Source organism: Aethalodelphis obliquidens, unplaced genomic scaffold (genome assembly GCF_003676395.1).
Source record: "Aethalodelphis obliquidens isolate GAN/ISIS:26980383/991018 unplaced genomic scaffold, ASM367639v1 scaffold7, whole genome shotgun sequence".
Taxonomy (NCBI): Eukaryota; Metazoa; Chordata; class Mammalia; order Artiodactyla; family Delphinidae; genus Aethalodelphis; species Aethalodelphis obliquidens.
In genome coordinates, this window is record NW_020837951.1 from 35,373,767 (window position 1) to 35,396,941 (window position 23,175).

At 35.8% G+C, this 23,175-nt stretch overlaps 1 protein-coding gene across 6 annotated transcripts in view; it reads right to left on the minus strand.

Moving 5' to 3' along the window:
• Nucleotides 1-23,175, minus strand: part of ZCCHC7 (zinc finger CCHC-type containing 7) — a 266,507-nt gene that overhangs the window by 179,814 nt on the left and 63,518 nt on the right. The window lies entirely within an intron of this gene.

Consider the following 23,175-nt stretch of genomic DNA (forward strand, 5'->3'; position numbering starts at 1 on the left):
CCCACAAACAGGTGCCAGAATTGGATTTCGAATTCTGTCCACTGGCCCCAGACCTGGAGCAGCCTGCACTACACTGCACTGCCCCCTACCACATCCATCTCTGTCACCACGTATGAGAGCTGAAACAAGAAGGCAGAGCATTGCCCATTTGACCTCAGCTGGGAGCATGAGCATCAGACAAATTTTTTGCTTCCCGGCACGTGTCTCTGAAAGTACAGTGAGTATGGATTTGGGAGTTACAAATAAAATGCAACAAGAAGGTGAAACCCCAAATACAGAATCATGAATAATAAGAACTGACTGTATATGAAGGCACTAGAAAACAATCAAAAGCAAACATAAAATGGAGCTAAGTTAATGCTTGGAAGAGAAGAACAGCATTAGGTTAGTTTCCAATTTTTATAGCTCTTCACCTGAGGCTACCCCCAAATCAATAGTTCTAGCACTGCAAATGGGAGAAGGGAGAATAACTAAAGTTTTGATAGAAAGTTGCAATCTTATTGGTTAAAGAATCAGAAGTCAGAGACTAGGGCTACCACAGTAGCTAGAAAGTGGCAAGGGAAATCTGGACACTAGAGTCAGAGAGAGGTAGCCCAAAATTCTATAAAGTCTGCCCAAACATAACTGACCACTGAACTATGCATACATGGAACACACTCCAAACAGCCCAGTTAAGGCAAAAAGGACTAAAGACATACCACCTGTAGTCAACTGTAAGAAAAATAAGAGTGTGAAGTTTAAATACAGTCAAGGTAGCTGGTCAGTTCTGAGAAACCGAGAGAGACAGAAAGAGAAAAAGGAGGAGGAGAAGGCAGAGAAGGAGAAGAAGAAGAAGAAGAAAGCCACCATCTTCAGGGAAACATAACAGAATCCAAAGTCTCTACAATGTTATCATTCACAATGTCTAACAAAACAGCCCCAAATTACTAGACAGAAAATGTAACCTACACTCAAAAGAGCAATCAATGGAGACTGACCTGGATGACCAAGATGTTGTAATTAGCAGATAATTACAGATAATTATAACTGTAATTAGCAGGTATTATCACTACACTGAAGGTAAACTGAAATATGCTTTCAGACTTCCAGTTTCTGGCTCTGCATGTAAGGAGCTTAAAAGTCATCACTCCATCCTAACAACAAGTAAAAAGTTAAACAAACCAATAAGTCAACTCTTCTCAGATCCATCAAAGAAATGAAAAGCAAACCACTGCCCTAGAAATTGGAGAAAGAGATAGGCAGATACAGAGCACCATAACTTACCAGTGCAGAAACCTCTAGAGAACCAGGGACAGTGCAAGAAAACCTAAACTGTAACTGACAAATTGCTGGAGACTCAGTTTAGACAAGTCTGGGAGTTAAAAACTTGGGCACCAAGTCATAAGCAGGTCCCCACACTTTTGTGAGTTTTACCTCTAGGAGCACTACCAGGTCCTCACAGTGAACATCGAAGAAAAATCCCCTTACGTTTCTGGCAAGGGGAGAGGGAAAAGAACCATTTTGAAATATGCCAGAGCATTCTGTTCTTCTTAACAAGACCTGCCCCCAGGAGAAACTATTTTAGCAGAGCCTAACCTGCTGGAGTTTTACCAGAGCCTAACTTATCTGGAGGGAAATACCCAACTCCAGCTCCCTCTAGTCCTTCACATTGGGAAAGAGAAATATCCACCTCCAGACCCCTCTAGTCATCCTGTCCAACCTAAGGGGGTACCAACAACAACAAAAAGAGTCCAAAGAAGCACTGGTGAAGTTCACAGTCCAGAGGGACAGACTCACCAAAAGACTGAGATCTAATCATAGGCCTACAGAATGTTTCACCACCCGCTACACCTTACTATTACTATATTATTAAAGGCCTATTAACCACAGTTCCTTTTATCCAGTACACCGTATCCTCCTTTGGGGAATAAACAAAACAAAACAAAAACAAACAAAAACCCCACATTTTAAAAGGCAAAATCACAGTTTGAAGAGACTAAACCATCAGAACCAGAGTCAGATATGGCAGGAATGTTGGAAATATCAGACTAGAACAGACAAGAAATTTTTTAAAACTATGATGAATATGCTAAAAGGGCTTTAATGGAAAAAGCAGGCACCTTGTAAAAATAGATTGATAATATAAGCAGAGAGATGGAAATTCTAAGAAAGAATCAAAAAGAAATGTTAAGGATAAAAAATATGGTAATGGAAATGAAGAATGCCTTTGGGGTTGTGAACAAACTGGACACACTAAGGAAAGAACCTCTGAGCTTAAGGATATCTCAGTATAAACCTGCAAAACTGAAAAGCTAAGAGAAATAAAAATGGGAAAATAAAACACAGAACAAAATATATAAGAACTGTGGGACAACTATAAAAGGTATAAAATACACATAATGGGACAAAGTAGCAAAGGCAATACAATGGAGCAAAGACAATCTTTTTAACAAAGGGTGCTGGAAATAGTGAACATCCACATGCAAAAATTGAATCTAGACACAGACTTTACACTCTTCACACATACACACACCAAAAAAAAGAAAAAAGAAAAACCTCAAAATGGATCACAGACCTAAATATAAAATGCGAAACTATAAAACTCCTAGAAGATAACACAGGAGAAAACCTAGACGAACTTGGGTATGGCAATGAAATTTTAGATACAACACTATAAAGGCACAATCGATGAAAAAAATAATTGATTAGCTGGACTTCATTAAAATTAAAAACTTCTGCTCTGTGAAAAACAAAGTCAAGAGAATGAGAAGACAAGCCACAGGTTAGAAAAAAACATTTACAAAAGACACATCTGATAAAGGACTGCTATCCAAAATATGTAAAGAACTCTTAAAACTCAACAATATGAAAACAACCCAATTAAAAAATGGGCAAAAGGTCTTAACAGATATCTCACCAAAGAAGATATAAGGTGGCAAATAAGCCTATGAAAAGATGTTCAACATCATATATCCATTGGAGAATTTCAAATTCAAACAACGAGATACCACTACACACCTATTAGAATGGCCAAAATCGGGAACACTGGCAGCACCAAATGCTGACAAGAATGTGGAGCAGCAGGAACTCTCATTCATTGTTGGTGGGAATGCAAAATGGCATAGCAACTTTGGAAGAGGAGTGAAACTATTCTGTATGATTCTGTATGATACTACAGTAGTAGATACATATCATTATACATCTGTACACAGAACGTACAATACCAGGAGTGAACCCTAACGTAAACTATGGGCTTTGGGTGATAACAATATACCATTGTAGGTTCACTGATGGTAACAGATGTACTACTTTGGTATCAGATGTTGAAAGTATGGAATGTTGTGTGCATTTGTGTGTGGAGGGGAGTAGAGGGCACAGAGAGTATATGGAAATTCTCTGTATTACCTGCTCAATTTTACTATGAACCTAAAGCTGTTTAAAAAATTAAGTTTATTACTTTTTAAGATCCTTGAAATAATTAAACTAATAGGAAATCACAGCACAGAAATAGAAACCACAAAGAAAAAAGGGAAATTTTAGGACTGAAAGATATATGATTTTTTTAAAAAATCATTTAATGGGCTAAACAGCAGTTTGGAGGTAATAAGAAAAAAAAGTCAGTGGGCATAAAGAAAGATCAATAGAACTTACTCAACCTGACAGACAGAAAAAGAAAAAAGATTTTAAGAGCAACATAACCTGTGGAACACAGCAAGAGGTCTAACATATGTGTTACTGGAATCTATAAGCAAAAAATGGAGCATAAAAACAGATGAAGAAATAATGAGTAAAACCTTCCCAATTTAATAAATTTCATTGACCTCTAACCAGGATAAATACAAAGAAAATCACAACTAGGCACATCATATAGTCAAACTCCTAAAAAGTAAAAATAAAGAGAAAATCTTGAAGGAAGCTAGAGAAAAATGATACATAACATATAGAAAATATAAATGACCACTGACTTATCATCAAAATGACAAAACACAGTAGAAAAGAAATAAAAGTTGTTATTTCACCAAATGAAATAAAGTTGTTAAATGAGAATACTATATACAGCAAACAAATCTTTTAAATATGAAAGCAATCTTATATTTCCAGCTATGATGGAGTAACAAGGACTATATGTATGTACCCACCCTAAACAATAAGAAAACAACAAACAACATATGAAACACACTTTCAGACACAGAATAACAGGAAGAGCAGAATAGTGATCCTGCAGAGAAGGAAAACAGACCAGGTGAATCTTAAAGTAGCCTAAGCTTATCGTGTTGAAGTTTCTAGGCCAGAGTTTAGAGAGGGGTGGCCAAACCAGAGACTATCTGTCCCACTGAGCTGAAGAGACAGACCAGAGTGTTTCAGCAAGTCAAAGTGGCTAGAATATCCAGGATAAAATGCCAGAGAGGAAGGGGCTACCCCCAGAGAAAGTTCCCATCTCTGCAGAGTGGTTTCCAGCTAAATACTAATTTGCCTGTATGTGCGAAAACTACCTGAGCCACGGAAAAAACCCACTTATGAGTTATTTGTAAGAAAAACACTTAAATATAAGACACATATATAAGGCTAAAATTTATAAGACTGTAAAAAAGATGGCATCTAAATATGAATCAAATGAGAGCTGGAGGGGCTGGCTATATTAATGTAAGAAAAAGTAGGCTGCAGGACAAAGAGCATTGCCAGGAATAAAGAGAAACATTTAATAATGACAAAGGGGTCAGTTCATCCAAACATAATCCTAAGAACAGGGATTCAAAACACATAAACTGAAAACTAAGAAGACTGAAGGGGAAAAAAATCGTCAAATTCACAACTGTTAAAGCAAGATTTCAACACTCCCCTCTCAATAACTAATAAAAAAAGTAGACTTAAAAAAAAAGTAAAGATTCAGAAGACTTAAACAACACTATCAAGCAACTTGATAGTATATTAACTAGTATGAAACTGTTTGCTCAGCAAAAGCAGAGCCCTTTAGTAAGGACTTGAAAAGAATGTTCATGGGTCATCAAGGTAGACCTTTATTCTGGATCAAAACAAGTCTCAATAAATTTTAAAAGAATTCAAATCATACGAAGGTTGTTTCCACCACAGTAAAACTAAACCCCCAAATATCTGAAGATTAAACACTTTTATATAACTCATTGGCTAAAGAAACAAAAAGCACAAGAGAAATTAGAATATATTTTGAACTGAATAAAAATGAAAAGGTAACCTAGGAAAACTAGGAGGATGAAGTTAAAGCTGTTCTTAGAGGGAAATTTAAAGCACTAAATATTAATAGTAAAAGAAGAAAAAGATCTCAAATCAATGATAGGAACTTTTATCTTAAGAAAAGGACAAGAACACATTAAATCAAAAGCTGCCTCTTTGAAAAAGTTCAGTAAAATGAGAAACAGCTAAACCTATTAGAAAAGAAAAGTGAGATGCAAATTACCACTGTTAGCAATGAAAGCGGTGACATCACTACAGACCTTACATACATTAAAAGCATAATATTTAGTGGATGCTAAAAACAAATTTATGACAAAAAAATTGACAACCAAACTGGCAAATCTGTTGAAAGACAAACTACCAAAATTTAATCAAATCAAGAACAAAGAGATGAAGTCAACTGTCCCTGTATTTATTAAAGAAACAATTCATGGTAAAAACTTTCCTACAAAGAAAACTACAGGCTCAGATGACTTCACTAGTGAATTCTACAAAATTCTACACAAATTCCTTAAGGATTATACAGAATCCTACAAAAATGCTTCTGGAAATTGAAAAGAAGGGAACACTTCCCAACTCATTTTATGAGGTCAGCATTATCCTAATCCAAACCAGACGAACACATTAGACGAAAAGAATGTTACAGCCAATATCCCTCGTGGACACAAAAGCAAAAAGTCTTTAAAATTTAAGTGAATTGATTCCAGAAATATATAAAATGGATAATATATCATGAACAAGTGAACTTTATCTCACAGGAATTCACAGGTGGTTTAATCAACGCATTTCACCATTTTAACCATGACCTAATGATGTTTACAAAACCTTTAAAAAGAACACCGCATGATCATCTCACCGTACACAGAAAAAAAGCATGGAAAAAATCCAACGGCTATTGCTAATAAAAAGTCCTCAACAAACTAAGAACAGAAAGTAACTACTTCAACCTGATAAAGGGCATCTATGAAAACTCTACAGCTAATCCCATAAGTATTGGTAAAAGAGAACCCCTTCATGCCAAGATCAGGAAGAAAACAAGAATGTATGCTCTCACCACTTCTATTCAGTATTTTCTGAAGCCCTTGATTCAGTACAATAAAGCAAAGAAAAGAAGATAAATGAAGTAAAACTGTCTTTATTTGCATATGACATGATAATTTATGTAGAAAATCCTACAGAAATCACAAGCAACTGAGTTTAGCAAGGTTGCAGGATAAAAGACAGACAAAATTCCATTTTAAGCCTATACTATCAACTGAAAATTGTAAGTTGGATTAAAAAGTATCACTTACAATCAAAACACAAATACTTAGAGATAAATTTACCAATTAATGTTCAAAACATATAGACTGAAAGCTTCAAAAATATGATTTAAGAAATTAAAGAAAGCCTAACTAACTGGAGAGCTATACCATGTGCATGAATCAGGAGATTATCACTAAGATACCAATTCTTCCCCAAATTAATGTAGAGATACAACAACAACAACAAAAAAGAAAAATCAAAATTCCAGATTTTAAAAATTAACTAGATTATTTGAAAATACAAATAGAAATGGAAAGACAAAGCAAAACAGTGTAAGAACAAAATTAGAAAAATTATTCTCCACAATTTCAAGACTTAGTACAGTTATAATGACAAAGACAATGTGAAATTATGTTATGCACAGACATGTAGATCAATTTCACAAAGTAGAAAGTATAAAAATAGACTCCAATTTATATGGTCAATGGATTTTGACAAAGGTGCCAAGGTAATTCAAAGGAGGATGGAGTCTCTTCAAAAAATCGTTCTAGGACAAATAGAAAAGCATGCAAGTAAGTCAATCTCAACTTTTTCCTTATAGCTTATACAAAAATTAACTCAAAATGAATCATAAACCCAAATGTAAAACTGAACACTATAAAACCTCCAGAAGAAAACCTCTATGATCTTAAGTTAGGCATTTTTTTTTTAAAACATGGGACATGAAATGGATATGTCATAAAGGGAAAAACTGAGAAGTTATCAAAATCTAAAACTTTTGTCCTTTGAAAGACACAATTAAGAAAATGAAAAGACAAGCTATAGATTGGGAGAAAATAATTGCAAAACAATCTGATACGGTACTTTTATCCAGATCTGTAAAGAATATTTACAATTTAATAATAAGATGACAAACAGCTCAATTTAAAAATGGATAAAAGATTTGAACAGACAATTCACCAAAAATACACACGTCAAACACGCACATTAATAAAAAGTTCAACATCAATAATCATTGGCAAAATCCAAATTGAAATCACAATGAGATAACACTACATACATACTACTATGGCTAAAATTTTAAAATATGGTAATACAAAGTGCTGACAAGGCTGTGGAGCAACTGCAATCCTCATTACCTTGCTCTGAGAATGCACAATGGTAGAGCTAGTTTGGAAAACACTGTAGCTATTTTTTAATAGTTAGGTGTATACTTAACATATGAGCAAGCAAAGGACACTCCTAGGTATTTACCCAAGTGAAATAAAAACATACATCACTTAAAGACCTGTACACAAATGTTTAAAACAGCTTTACACATAATAGCCAAGAACTGTAAACAACCCAAATGCCCATCAACTGGTAAACAGATAAACTACAGTGCAACTAATCAATGGAATACTACTCAACAATAACATCCAACAACATGGGTGAATCTCAAAAGCATTATGTTAAGGGAAGTAAGTCAGACAGAAGGCTACATACTGTCTAGTTCTCTACATGAGGTTCTGCAAAAAACAAAACTATCAGGGCAGAAATCAGATTAGCAGCTGCCAGGACACAGGGGCATGGAGGGGGAACTGACTATAACGGGGCATGAGGTTATGTTTTGGGGTGTTATAAATTCTCTTCATCTTGATTCTAGTGATGGCTATAAAAACCATACACATTTATCAAAACTCATCAAACTGTTTACCTAAAAGAGTGAATTTCACAGTATTTAAATTGTACTTCAACAAACATATCCAAAAACAAACAAACAAACAGGAAGGCAAGATAAACACCTTTTCAGATAAGTGACAACTAAGAGAACTCATCACCAACAGATCTGTACTTCAAGAATGATATAAGAAGTTCTTTAGGCTGAAGGGAACTGATACCAAGTAGGTAATTCAGATTTTCAGGAAGCAATGAAGAACACTATATATTGCCAAAAAACAGGTAAATTAAAATTTATGGTTTTCCTCATAAGTTTTAAAAAATACATAAGACTAAAGAAAAATCGCAATATTTTATTGTGGGTTTTAGTGAAAACACATGTACTGTATATGACAACTATAGCATAAAGGACTAAGGAGAAGGAAGGAATAAACAGAACTATACAGCTGCACAAACCCATGCTCAGCTCAGGATATTATTTTCCCTAAAAATAAACTAACTGTTGAGTAGCTACTTGGATTACTTCTTTTAAACAACCCAAAATCCCTCTGAGAAAAGTATTAATAGCGCTATTTTACAAATGAGGAAGCTAAAGCTCAGTGAGGTTACACAGCTTGTCCAAGGTCACAGAGCTCAAAGCAGTAAATATATCTGGGACTAGACCCGAGTTCATCTAACTCTGAAGCTGATGATTTGTTCAAAATACCACCCTGCCCTTCCTAGTTATCCCATTTCTGGGGGGTTCAATAAAGGCAAGGGCTATACAAAGAACTGTTTTGCATCCTTTATAAAACCTTGCCTTAAACAGTTGTCTATAACTTATATCACTCAGTGTTTCTTTTTTTTAAGAATTCAAATGACAAATTTTCAGTGCCAAAAGTTACTTTCTTCAAAAGAAACCATATTCAACCACTTGCTCACTCATGCTAAATACTGTCGTAACTAGAAACATGGATCCATATGGTCCCTACTCTAATGGAGTTTATAGACATAACACAATGTGTATCTAAATAACCATGAAATAAGGTAAAGATTAATGTTCTTCTCTTTAATTAAACAAAAAACCATAACTCAATATTTCCCTTTGCTTTGGCTGCCAAAGCTGAGAGCTACATTTAATGCTTAAGTACAGTAATCATTTCACCTCAGGTTCCTAGAAGAGAGAAATTTATCTGATCTTTTAATGTATGACTTTATATTTAACTGTCCTAGTGTATATGCATCCTATCTCAATCTATCTCAAATCCTTTTGTGGAAGTAGGCAGAGTATATAATATAAACAAACAAGTAAAGAAGGTTTGGATTAATAATACAAATTAAATCCAATGAATGTAAATCTTTATCTTTACACAGTATACCAGAAACATTCTGGGTTGGTTGGAGGACCAAATGAAGCAGTCTGTTAAAAGTACTCTGAAAATTGCAATTCTGGAAACACTTAATGAATCGAAGTCCTATTTCTACCCTCTATTTTCCAAAGACATTACAAGTTCTTAAAACTTATGCTGGATTTAGAATGCGTTAAGTTGGGAAAATGACAAATGCAAATGGGGTACGGCTGAGTAAATGGTGTTTTCAAGGGCCCATGCAATGCAAATAATGTGAGTTTTGTATAGCTTCATTGTTTCTACAGCTTTGGGGGGAGGTGGTGATGAGCACTAGACACAAAAGTGGTGGCTTAGAAGAACTACCATTACTCTGCCCTTTTCACATCCTATGCATGGTAATTTGCTAGTGCCTCTGCAATGATATCTGTCAAATCTTTAAGTGCCCTACGATGCATGTCATTGGGACCTGCTGATTTAAACACATTCAACTTTTCAAGTAATGCTGGACCACTTGATTCTCTCGTTAGTTTTGGCTTCTCTCCCAACTCATTCAGAATTTCTAGACAAAAAGCAATCTTGTTATCTCAGAAGTTGTGTTTTTGATGAACATAAAAGAGCAGAGAAAGACTTTTAAATATATCTATTATTAGCTTTCCTCTTTAATAAAGGTCTAATATTTTTATTTTCTTTTATTGGTAATACAACAGATCCTTAGTCATTCAAGTGGGATCTGTTTTTCAAATATGGAAATCCAGAATACTATAATACACTGATGATAAAGGGAGGAAGGAAGGAGGAAGTGGTAAGGCACAGACACATATTACCTTTTGTCCCTTTTTAACTCTTTGATCCTGTTCCTCCCACTTCAAGTCAGGGAACGGCTAGGAATCCAATGTAGTATAAAAATAATACGATGCTGCAAAGAAGACAATGGATAGAATTGTCTCTTTTCTATCACTAAGAAGTTAGAAAACCTAAACAAGTCAACTTCTCTGAACTGGGTTTTTTTTTTTTTAAACTATAAAATAAAGAAATTAAGCTAGAGTATTACTAATACCTCCTTCAGTTAAAAAAAAATGCAATGAATTCAAAACAAAAGTTACAGAAGAATGCAATGATACTCTTGTCCACCATAGCTCCTTCTAATATCCATTAAAGCTTGCCTTCCTTCCACCAGCCTTCCCACACATTCAAATAAAATTAAAATTCCTATTCATAATCTGATTAAGAGTAACTCACACGAGGTCTAAATGAGACTTAGTATCATAGGACATTTGCACTTTTATTTAAAAGACCAGTTAAGCCACACGCATTCCTAATGAACAGAACCTAGTGGATGGTGCAGTCAGAAGGGGAGGGAAGAAAAAAATATATGTATTTTTGAACAGAAAACGTCCCAATGGTTTACTTTGGTCTACTATCCTACCTGGTTTTTCCTCAATTACACTTCCAACTCCGTTTTCCAAAAAGCATAATTTATAGAAACAGCTATAAATACTCTCCAATTGTTTAGCTGACTTTTAATTTTTTCCTTTTGATTTGGCTTCTGCTTCTATCTTCACCACTAAATCGTCTAAGAGTTAAAACAACCAGTATTGCAGGACCCAGTATTGTAGCTGCACATTAGCTATACCCTCCTCATCTTAGGGCCTTAACACACACACACACACACACACACACACACAAATCACTGGATGAATAATGGAAAGAGGAAGCACATGAAGTGGGGAATGGAAATAATGGAGAAGAGCCAGGATTACTGCTTTGTAAGATTTATTATGGGGAAGGAATATGGGAAAAAGAACAAAAAGTAATAACGAAGAGGGAAGCAAGGAGTTGGCTCTAACTAAAGCAACAGGGAATAAGGAAATGAAGTAGAAAAAGAGGCATGGACACAGCTGGAAACTTATCTGTTTTGTTTTGGGGTTTGTTTGGCTTTTTCTTTTGTTTTACTTTTTTATAATACGATATACAATGGAGAATGGAAAAAGTAGAGTTGAGGATAATAAAGACAGAAGCCAAAATGGAGAAGAAAACAGAGAGAGAAAAGATGATGGACAGAAATGGAATTGAAAAAAAACAGAATAGAAAAAAAGAGAGAGAATTAAGAAAGGGAAGAAGCAAGAATAAGAGAATGCACAATCCAGTCAGAATAGAAAGGATTTCATAATGGTGGTATACAAACGTGAGAGTAGAAATGGGAGCAGAGTAAAGGAAGAAAAAGAAACAGAGTAGAAACCAAGAATGAGAGAGAACAGCAAAAATAAGAGTAAGAGAAGTCAGAGCCAGCTGGGTTACAAACCAGCAGCATGTGTCTTTTTGTTTTACTTTTTGTTTGCTCTTTTAAATAGGAACACAAAGTGGCGAGAGATCATGATAAAGAACAGCACCACCTGGGGCATGTTTTCATTGGCCTCTTAATGTACTGCAGGCAACAGAACCCCAAAAAGAGAATGTGGGTGGGGAGGAGGGAGTGAGGCCAATGTGACAGCAACAGGAAGCAATAGAAAATGAGCCCAGTGGGTGGACAGCTATGGGATACAGGTGGTAAGCAGGAAGTTTCAGACTACTCTAAGCACATGATAGGCAAAAAAAGAATTTCATAAAACAAGGAAAATATAACAAACACACCAAGGGGAAATCATTAACTAATTCAATGTAAAAAAAAAGGCTGAACATGGGTCTTTTCTTCACCCTATCACTTGTTCTAATAACCCACACTCGGGTTTTATTCAGTGCTTTCTCATTTATCTTTCAAATTTACTTCCTTTCTCCCTACTCCCTGAGATACTGTGCTAGACATTACAGAGTATGCAAACCTTGAGCTGGCTCTGCCATCGGGAGCTCCCAATTAAACGGAGGAGTCGGATAAATACAAATTACTTAAAATATGCCTTTTGTGAGCACCCCAATTGAAAGTACAGTCGGTCCTCCGTATCTATAAGTTCCATATCCTCAGACATGGAGGGCCAACTATGAGGCCTGTGCATCCACAGATTTTGGTATCCATGGTGGGTCCTGGAACCGTCCCTTGCAGATAGATACCAAGACTGCAATCGTTCCTGCAACTGAATGCTTTCTCTCCTATGGCTCCCATCACTTTCTACCTTGTACAGCTATCCTTTTTAAACTATAAACTCTTTAAGGATCAGGATTTCTCTTTTCTGACTAGTTTTTGTACTCAACCAAATCTAGCACAATGTCTTATACATAATGTGTGTTCAACAGTGCTGTGATTTCTAACTTGGAATGTGAGGGCCTCATGAGGAAGACAGTATCTGGCAAGAACTTAAAAGATGAGAAAGACTAAAATAGACAGATATGGGGGCACGCTATACTGCAAAAAAGGAGCATAAAGTAGGCTGAGAAGAAGAAATAATAGCAAGTTAATTCTGTGACAGGGCGGTAGCCAAGAAGAAAAGAGAAAATGAGACTGGCTAAGACGTAGAACGGAAAAAGGAAGACAGAAATCACTAGGCTGATACTCTGGGTTTGACATAAAATGCAATTACAGTTAAAACTTTTTTAAGACATTCAAATTTGCAACTTAGAAAGATCAGTGTTGCTGTAACACTATGGGAGAAAAGAAAATGAAATGATTCAATCTGTGGAAGATTCACCAAAGAAGTGGTGTTTGAGCTGGGTCTCACAGAATGACTATAAGCTCCTTCAAGGAAAGGTTCTTCAGGAAAATGAAATTAAATGAGACATAGTATGATAACATAAAAGGGCAGAACAGATTCTGGGACTAGTGAGAAGTCCAGAGTGGCTGGAGAACAGAATATTCAGAGGAAGGAGATATAAAACTTGAAAGACAGACTAAGGCTATATTATGAAGGACACTATAGTTTCTTATTTGATTACACACTTAATAATTTTCAGGGAGGAAAACCCCCATATTGCCTACAGAGTCATAACATCAAGTAATGGGTGATTCAACAATTATTCCTGTTCACATATTCAATGAGACACTGCCTAGAGTAGATAAAGTCTATACAACCCTACTTCAGAACATTTGGCTGCTATGCCAAAGAGACAACCAGTTCTATTTGTCAAGATGCCAGATCTCACAGATCAGATTCCTGGAAATTTTCTGAACAAAACAGCAAATCCAGACTAGTGTAATTGTCATTCTGACTTTCCAAACACAGAAGACTACTGGGTGGGAAATACAGCCATTCATTTATGAGATGAATTGTTTTATATCGCTAGAGCAAGTCACGTTAACAGTGGATTCTTTTGGGTATTGCACACTTAACAACAATAATACATCTCTGAATTCATGATATTGGGAGGAGTGCTATTTTTGTTTCATGAAAATGTTCACTGTGTCTTTCTTCCCAAGCCATATTCCATCACTCATCACAGGTTAGCATCAAATCAAGTGTTTTAAATGACAACACTTTCAATAATGTGAACTTTGTTCTTGTTATACTTTACTATAACTTCCTGTGTCTTTGACATATTCAAGAAGTGAAACGCATGCATAGCATGTTTATATTATTCTCTCCTTAGCAAAAGCTCACAGACAATGTCAGGTCTGGAGAGATAAGAGCCGCTTCCAGGACATGAATTCTTATGAGGATTAGGCAACCACCATCTGGGGCTCTAGAGTTTATCTGTAGCAGCTGCCTTCAAAGTATCACACTAGAAGGGACAAAAAAAAGTCTAATTCTAAAGTGTTTAACAACTTGCTCCACCTTGGCTTTGATTGCTGTTCTGGATTGCTGTTTTTCCTCCTTTATAAGAATAAAATAAAACAGAGTGACCCCCTCTTAACAAAACACTGTCAATTTAAAACAGTGTTATGTACTCAAATAACAAGCACATCGTGCACTTACATTCTTAACTAACATGTTACACTACTTAGCAATATGAATTTTAATAATTATCCAGTCATTTTGATAATTACTCAACAATTACCTAATATCATTAATAAGAGCTTAATCCTTCTTTTTAATTTCTACTTAGACAAGAAGGTTACAGATTTTAACTATTTAACAATATCCCAGATTATTTGGGGAGGATTTTTGATGTTGTCAAATGGCATTAAAATAATCATAACACTAAATTTTATTACACAGAAGCTAAGTATCTATAAATCAAATATTTATATAAAATAGGGAGCTCAAAAACGAACACACTAGGAAAAAAGTTAATCTTAAATACTCAGTTTTAAATAGTAACCTGCTAAAACTGATTAATATATTTAACTTTTATAGTGCTAAAACTGGTCATAATGAAACAAAGAGCTAAATATCAAAGAAAAACATAATGGGAAATATAAAACAAAATATTTTCTATAAGGTATGAGTTCTCTTCTAATAAGTCTCAAAATCATTGCACCACTAAAAATATGCCAATTTCTTAAAATTAAGTCCCCTTTCCATCAAACACTCTTTTACCTGCTATAGAATCATAAGTTACATTTGTTTTCTGTTTGTTTGTTTTTTAATTTATTTATTTGTTTTTATTTTTGGCTGTGTTGTATCTTCATTGCTGTGCGCGGGCTTTCTCTAGTTGCGGCGAGCAGGGGCTACTCTTCATTGCGGTGCGCAGGCTTCTCATTGTGGTGGCTTCTCCTGTTGCAGAGCACAGGTTCTAGGCGTGTGGGCTTCAGTAGTTGTGGCACGTGGGCTCAGTAGTTGTGGCTTGCATGCTCTAGAGCACAGGCTCAGTAGTTGTGGCGCACGGGCTTAGTTGCTCCACAGCATGTGGGATCTTCCCGGACCAGGGCTTGAACCCGTGTCCCCTGCATTGGCAGGCGGGTTCTTAACCACTGTACCACCAGGGAAGTCCCTCTAGTCCTGTTTCTTGAAGTACCTTGATAATTTCTTCATTTAAATCAAACATGGTATCTCAAATTCAACACATCTAAAACTAAACTCACAATCTTATGTCTAAACTGGCTCTTCCTCCCAAATTCTCTATTTCTGTCAGTGGTAGAATCATTTTAAAAATCACCCAAACTTACAACCTCAAAACTCTCTTTTAGTCCTCTCTTCAACAATCCTTTTAACAAGTTATCAAGCCCTGCTGACTCTTATTTCAAAATTATTTTGGCAATCTTTTATTTATCTTCAATACTGCCACTACAACCTAGTATAAACTACCCCTCAAATTTAGGAGTAAACTAATGGTTTTGTAGGTAGTGTCTCTCCTATCTAATTCTCATACACATCACCACCACTTCTCTGTGTTTAAAATGTCATTCCTTTTCCTCCACAGTCAAAGTCTCTCTATACCAGATTCTCCAGAATTCAAACTCAGTTGTTTCTTTCTCCATGCAACATTCCATATTTGCCCCATAATAAAGTCATCTTCCCACTTGCTGAACTACTACATTAGACACAAAATATACTGATTTGCATGATCACAAGTATTACTTCTTGGCGGCATTTTTCATATATCTTAAGGAGGTGGGAAGAGAATAAACAAAAGAACTATATTATATGTTTTTCTGCAGTGCCTATAGTGGCTTATAAAATAATAGATATTTGTTCACTCAATTTTTCAACAAAACCTTGCAGCCATTTAGGTGTGCAATGCAGTGTGCTTTATATGGGTTTTGCCTTTATAAAAGACACTAGAATCCAAGAAATCTGAGTTCTAGTTCTGCAATACCTAAGTGAGAATAGGCAGTGACAAAGATCGAATGACATATAAAGATAGCCTTTGGATACAGAATCTGTATATATAATAACTGTTTGTAATATAATATTAGGTATTCTTTTATAAGTGGGGTTTTTCTCTTAAATTCCTTGTATTTGTTAGAGATTCGATTTGTTACTCAAGCTGTGGATTTATGGGATTTACATCCTTAAAACCAATTTCAGCATAATTTCACACAGAAGCCTTCCTAAAGTTAACCAGAACAACATCCAAAATAAATCTTCCCTTTGAGAAGAATGCTCCATGAAGATAATGAATACATTATTTAAACTTAAAGATGATGTCTGTGCAAACCCAAGTTCCACCCAATCCTCTAAATGCCTCTAGAGTCTATATTAATTTAACCCCCCACATTATTACTTTTTCAGATGTGTTTCCTGAGTACCATTACTCCAAATATCAATAGTTTAATTCTGTGTACCAAATCCCGTTTGCACCCAGCTTGCTTCTCTACCTGTATGATCTAAGATTCTTGAGTGGCAAGGCTCATTCTATTTAACTCTACACTACCCTACTGCTTTACTATGCAGCCCCTAAAGTCTCTCATTGGACCTCTGTATTATCTCCTAAATCACGGTAGAATCAGGTATTCCAATCTGGGTTCTAACCATCATCCAATTTTCTATTAAAAATACTAACCCAACAAAATGAGAGTAAGATTCTCCTTAATATTCTCTATATTCAAATGCCACCATGGTACAAGTGATAAATACAGATAAAGTAGCACTGGTCCAATTTTTAGAGCATGTCCTCAATATACCCACACTCATGTAATACTACGTACAAAATCAATCAGAGTACTTAATTTGTGGTGTAGGCAAGCAAAGTGCCAGAAGTTCAAAGAGTAGTATCAATGCCTGAGTATGGTTCTGAGAATCATAATGAAGAGCAGAAAGGGGCTAGGCATTCGTTTCAATCTTGCAGTTTGAAGATGAGGAAAATAAGGTCACAGAGCTCACACAGGAAAAGCTACAATGGAGGATATGAGATTTCAGGTAAACTGATAGATTTGGACTAAGAAGGAGGGAGAAGGAGATTCCTGAGGGAAGAGAAAAGTAAAAGGATAGAAGCAATTTGATTTAATAAACATTCATGGGAACAAAGAATTAATACCTATATGTAGCAGTACCTATGTGCAGGTGCTGTGTTAAGTGCATTTCACAGGTTCTCATTCACTCCTAATGAATAACCTTTGTACTATAATCTCCATTTTTTACAGCAGAGAAACTTTGAGGCTCACAGTGTCAAAAGTGAAAGAGACCCCTGGTCTACCTGAATCCAAAGTCCATATACTTTCTACATTCTTTCTGCCATAATATATTTTTACACCTATTTTTTAATACAATACTCAGTATTTCTTTCATCTTTAAAACTTTCTTAAGCTGCCTTTGGCTCCTTAGAAAATAATTCAACTCTCATGCCTTAACACTACCATTCTTCTAAAGTGGCGCTATTAAAAATAAGTAGAAGCTACCAACCCAAGATAAGTTAATTTTGATACTTCTGACACAGATTTACATGAAACTACCACTCTCTTTTTAAGAATAGATTGGTTTTATCATCACACTGTCACCCATTTACTGGGTTTCACTCCTAGCTAATACTGCTTCTATCAATACAAACTAAAATGTATCCTTAAATTGTCATAAATAAATATATGTCCTCCAAAAAAAAAAGAAATCCAGAATGACATGCTTAGGAAACATCTGGCACCAAAAGGCACTGAGTTACCTAGGTAGGTGCCTCTCTGGCAAACATATAGTTATTCAGATGAGTGCCTCTTATGAAACAACTCATCCATGGGCCCATCCTCAGCAAAGAATAAAGTACTTATCTTCTACTTTACCATAAAAGCTGTGCATATACCTACGAAGGAAAAAAAGGGCACCTTAACAGGAGTAAAGAAAAGAACAGCAGAACTGGGGAGTAGGAAGGAGGAGAAAATTATTTTGGGTGGCTAGGGAGTTGGAGATAGAGGTGTTGGCAGTATTTCATTTGTACCAGGAATTTGTAAACTAGGCTTTGAAAACCAGAGACTGCTTAAATATACATTCTGTTCTTTGGTCTGTACCTAAGAGAACAAGATAAATGCATAATACAGATTCTAAAGTTTAGGCTGATCCTAAGAATATAGCTGAACATTCTTAAATGTCATTTACGAACATGTCTGAGCATCTGATTCACAAATGGCTTGAAAGGTAAGAAGGCTACTAAAAGGCTGAGACAAGAGAAAGGAACATTCTGCACAGGGAGAAAAGCAGGAAGAAGCGATGAAGCTCGAAAACAAGAAAATCTGGGGAAACAATGAGTGCTTTGGTTGATGATGCGGAAACAAGAAAGTCTTGAATGCCAGTGTAAGGAACAGGAAAATCAGTAGTGTGTGAGATGGATTTACATCATGGAGAAACTGAGCAAAAAGAGTGCAAAAGTTAAGCCAACATCCCTTACTAAGTGCTGTGTGCCAGGCATTTTGCTATGTATATGCCAAAGAAACAAAGATTTCTGGCAATCCCTGTATTCAAGAATTCAAAGTCTAGTGAGACTAATATGCATAATCACATTATGTAACTATCATAAAATTTTGATACAACAGCAATATGCATCAAGCACTAAAGATTAATATAAAAATAATTATTTGGTAGGTATGACTGGAAATGATCTCACAAAGGAGACACACTGGAGCCATGCCTTGAAAGATAAATACAATTTCCTCACGCAGAGACAGGAAGACAGTCAGAGAATTAACTAGGGCCTTATTTGGAGAGATACAGTGAGATTGGAAGGAAAGAAACAGATGCTAAGTTAACAGTAAATTATGCATTCTTAAAAAAAGGAAATGAGTAAGAACCAGCAATTCTGTTCCTAGGTATTTACTCAAGAGAATTAAAAGATAAGTCTGTGGAAAACCTGTACACAAATGTTCACAGCAGGATTATTCCTAATAGCCAAAAATTAAAAAAACCCAAATGTCCATCATCTGATGAATGGTTAAACAAAATGTGGTATACATACAATAAAATATTATTCAGCCATAAAAAGGCATTAAGTTCTCATGTGGAATCTAGAAAAATGGTATAGATGATCTTATTTGCAAAGCAGAAATACAGACATAGAGAATAAATGTATGGATACCAAGGGGGAAAGCGGTGGGGTGGGAGGAACTGGGAGACTGGGGTTGACACATATGTTGATACTACGTATAAAATAGACAACTGATGGGAACATACCAGTATGGCACAGGGAACTCTACCTAATGCACAGTGGTAACCTAAATGGGAGGGAAGTCTAAAAGGGAGGGGATATCTGTATATGTATGGCTGATTGATTCATTTTGTTGTGCAGTGGAGGCTAACACAGCATTGTAAAGCAACCATACTCCAATAATAATTAATTAAATAAAAAAACGGCATTAAGTTCTGATACATGCTATTGAAACATGGATGAACCTTGAAAACATTATGTTAAGTCAAAGAAACCAGTCTCAAAGAACCACATATTATATAAATCTATTTATATGAAATGTCCAGAACAGGCAAATCTATAGACACATAAAGTAGATTAGCAGTTGCCTTGGGCTGAAAGTTTTGGGCATACTCGTGGAGTGATGCTAACGGGCATGGATTCCTTTTTGGAGTGATGAAAATGTCCTAATATTAATTACGGTGATGTTTGCACAACTCTGTGAATAGGCTAAAAACCACTGAATTGTACACTTTAAATGGATGAATTATATCTCAATAATTCTGTTATTTTAAAAAACTCTACTGCAGAGTGTAAAAAGGTTCAGTACCACTCCCTACACATACACACTCACACACATAGGGCTAATTCTTTGAGTGAAGCTTATAAAGAGGTTTGGAGGTAAGCTAAACAAGCCTTAACTTACTGCTTTGAATGTTTGGACTGAAACCAGAAATTATTTCTTTTTCTTAGAATATATCCATCCATCCATCTCAGTACAGTTCAACTCTGTACTAGCATACAGTGAATGCTCCATAAATATCTGTTAACTGGTAGTACCTATAAAATGCTGTATGAAACAAGGGAAAAATCCAACAACATAAATAGATAGGCTGCAATAAGCAGAAAGTTTTTTTAAATAGTAATTAGATTTTTCTTCAGTCTAACAGGTCTTGGCAGACTACAGTACAGGTGCATATATGCAGGTAGCTTATATCAGTCAGGAAGTTCCCTTTTACCTAATCATTTAAACTGACAATCTAAAAAAATGTTTGATTGAATATATGGAATAATTATTCTTCTGAGATGGAAATATGACTTTCCCAACACCATTTTTTGGCCTGCTAGATATCAAAATGCAGAAAATTTTTCTATTTTAAGAGAATAATTACAGTTGATAAGGTAATTTTATTACAATGTGCGATTGACATAGTACAAAAGTGTAATAGTAACCATCAGAAATTTTTGAAGTTACAAGTCCTTTCTGAAGCCATCCCACTTATTATTTATCAAGCCACTTTTTCTGTTAGAATGTATTTTTCTGACTTTAAAATCCTTTTTTTTTTAAATTTGGGCAATACAAAGACGTAGCTTTCAATTCATTGTTAAACAAAATAAGAACTGTGAATTGAAAAACAATTTCACTTTCATTGAAATCAATTCTATGGCTCATTATTCAAAAGCATATGTTCATCAATACAAATAAACCTTCATTTCTAAAAGTTTCTATTTGAGGCTAAAATCCTAAAATAGCCCCTAAGTTGCACCACAATTCAGCTGCTAAGGAAAAGCTAAGTAATGCTTCCCATGACTAAATGGATTAATTCTTTAGCACAAACACAATTACTGTTCTCCACACTGTTCCATTGAACATCTAAATAAGCATCCCAAAGCTTATTTCATTCAAAGAAAAGATCCAGACCAAAGAATAATCCCAATGTATGAAGTTTACATTTTGTGTAAAGTTTTTTTAAAAAGGGAAAAATCCATAAGTGGTAATCAGGAAAAGAAATGAGTCATTTTAGACAGGTGTAGGGGATGACATCTATTGACTAGCAGGTATCTTTGTTGAAGTAGTGCTGTGCAGATTCCAGTAGATGTCTTTTTCTCAAACTAATTTTTCTTACTTAGTTCCTGAATCTAGACTTTTCCACAGTTGACACACACATTAGTGGTGAAAAGAATAATTCTTTGAAAATAGTCTGTTACATGCAAAGAGATATACATTGCATCTGATTCCTTTTCTTGTCTAAAATTCTTCAACTTCAACCATGTATGAAGAATGCTCTCTTACGGCCATGCTTTTTAAACATTTTATTCTCCAATATATTTTTAAATTTCAAAAATATACACCTGACCTAGTAGTGGGGTCAGGGAATGGGGAATCTGGAAAATAGCTCAACATGTAGCTGTACTGGAATAATGCTCTATGAAATAACAGTTATTAATTTCAGACCAGGATTCTCTGACAATGACAAGTCATCTGATTACGGGATGCGCTGCCTTTTTAATATTTGTTGTTACTGAGATGTTTATACAGGGACTAGGTGACCATCTCCACTGTGGTGAAGAAAGAAAGAACACCTATATGAGGGAGTTTGGACTAGAAAACCTGTAGTTTCTTCTTTTTTGGTAGGGTTTCTTCTGACTGTTAAGACTGGTCATTCAATTTCCACTCCTTTTTATCTACAGCTGTGAAATTACAGCTGTTTTTCCACCTGCTTAATGTCTCTTGGGAGATGTCGGTTGTCAAATTACTGTTGCAACATCAGTTGCTAAGAGAATTTTTAGCTCTTCATGACACTAAAGTATTATTTACTATTAGGTGTCTTTCTACAGCTCTGCCCCAAAGGGCTTTCACTAACAATGCAAATGTATTTTCACAAGATCAAACTATTTAGCTCTGGTCTCCTAATGAAGGCTGAATGAATGGCAGGGCTTCCTTGCATTACTAGACTGCTGCAAGTGGAGAGGTAGAGCAGTCTGTATAAGCTTTATGTCACAGAGTTTCTTCTTCCTTAGGGCAGAAATGAAAATAAAATGTTGAATTCCTACCCAGTTTTGATTGGTGTTTGGGTTCATCAACAGAGGGTTTAACAGCCTGAATCTCACCTTTAGCAACTGCAGGTATAATCCAATTAATTTAAATGGCTATTAATGCCCTATGGAATTCTAATTAGCCAGGGGAGCGCAGAGGCAGACAGCACGGGGTCGGGGGAGAGGGAGAGATATTTTCCCAGAGTTTAAACTCTTAGAGAAGCACCCCTATATAGGTCCCATCCACCCCTTTTAGCAGTAGGTCTGGAGGTGGGGGTGCCTGAATAAATACAGTAATGAAAACATGCAAGGAGGACAGAAAATTAAAGAAAGATGAGAAGAAAAAGAGGAAATGCGGGGAGAAGAGAAAGAACTGTAAGAAAGAAAAATTTTCAACACACTTTCAAAAGAATGCACTGGGGGCTTCCCTGATGGTTCAGTGGTTAAGAATCCACCTGCCAAGGCAGGGGACACGGGTTTGAGCCCTGGTCCGGGAAGATCCCACATGTCGCAGAGCAACTAAGCCTGTGCGCCACAACTACGGAGCCTGCGCTCTAGAGCCTGAAAGCCACAACTACTGAAGCCAGTCCACATAGAGCCCGTGCTCCACAACAAGGGAAGCTACCGCAATGAGAAGCCCACGCACGGCAATGAAGAGAGTAGACCCCGCTTGCTGCAACTAGAGAAAGCCCGCACACAGCAATGAACACCCAATGCAGCCAAAAATAAATAAATAAAATAAATAAATTTATTTTTTAAAAAATGCACTGGTGATAAAAAAGCAAAACCTACTGCACTTCTAATAAGTACGAAAAACAAAAAATAAGCTTGCTGGAAAATATCTGTTAGATGTTTGGACTGGAATCTTACTTATGACAAATTGGAGAGTAAAAATAAGTAAAATTACTTTTTACATGGGAAAAGATTTAGTTATCATACTTACCTGCAAAGCAAAAATTCCAAGGGTTTCCAGTGCCCAAAATGTTTTTCTAAATCTGCCCATTTAATGTACTCATAAATAGGCTAGTTTCCTCATGTGGGTTCTAACACAGGCATTCTTTTTTTTTTTCAATGTTCAATGGAG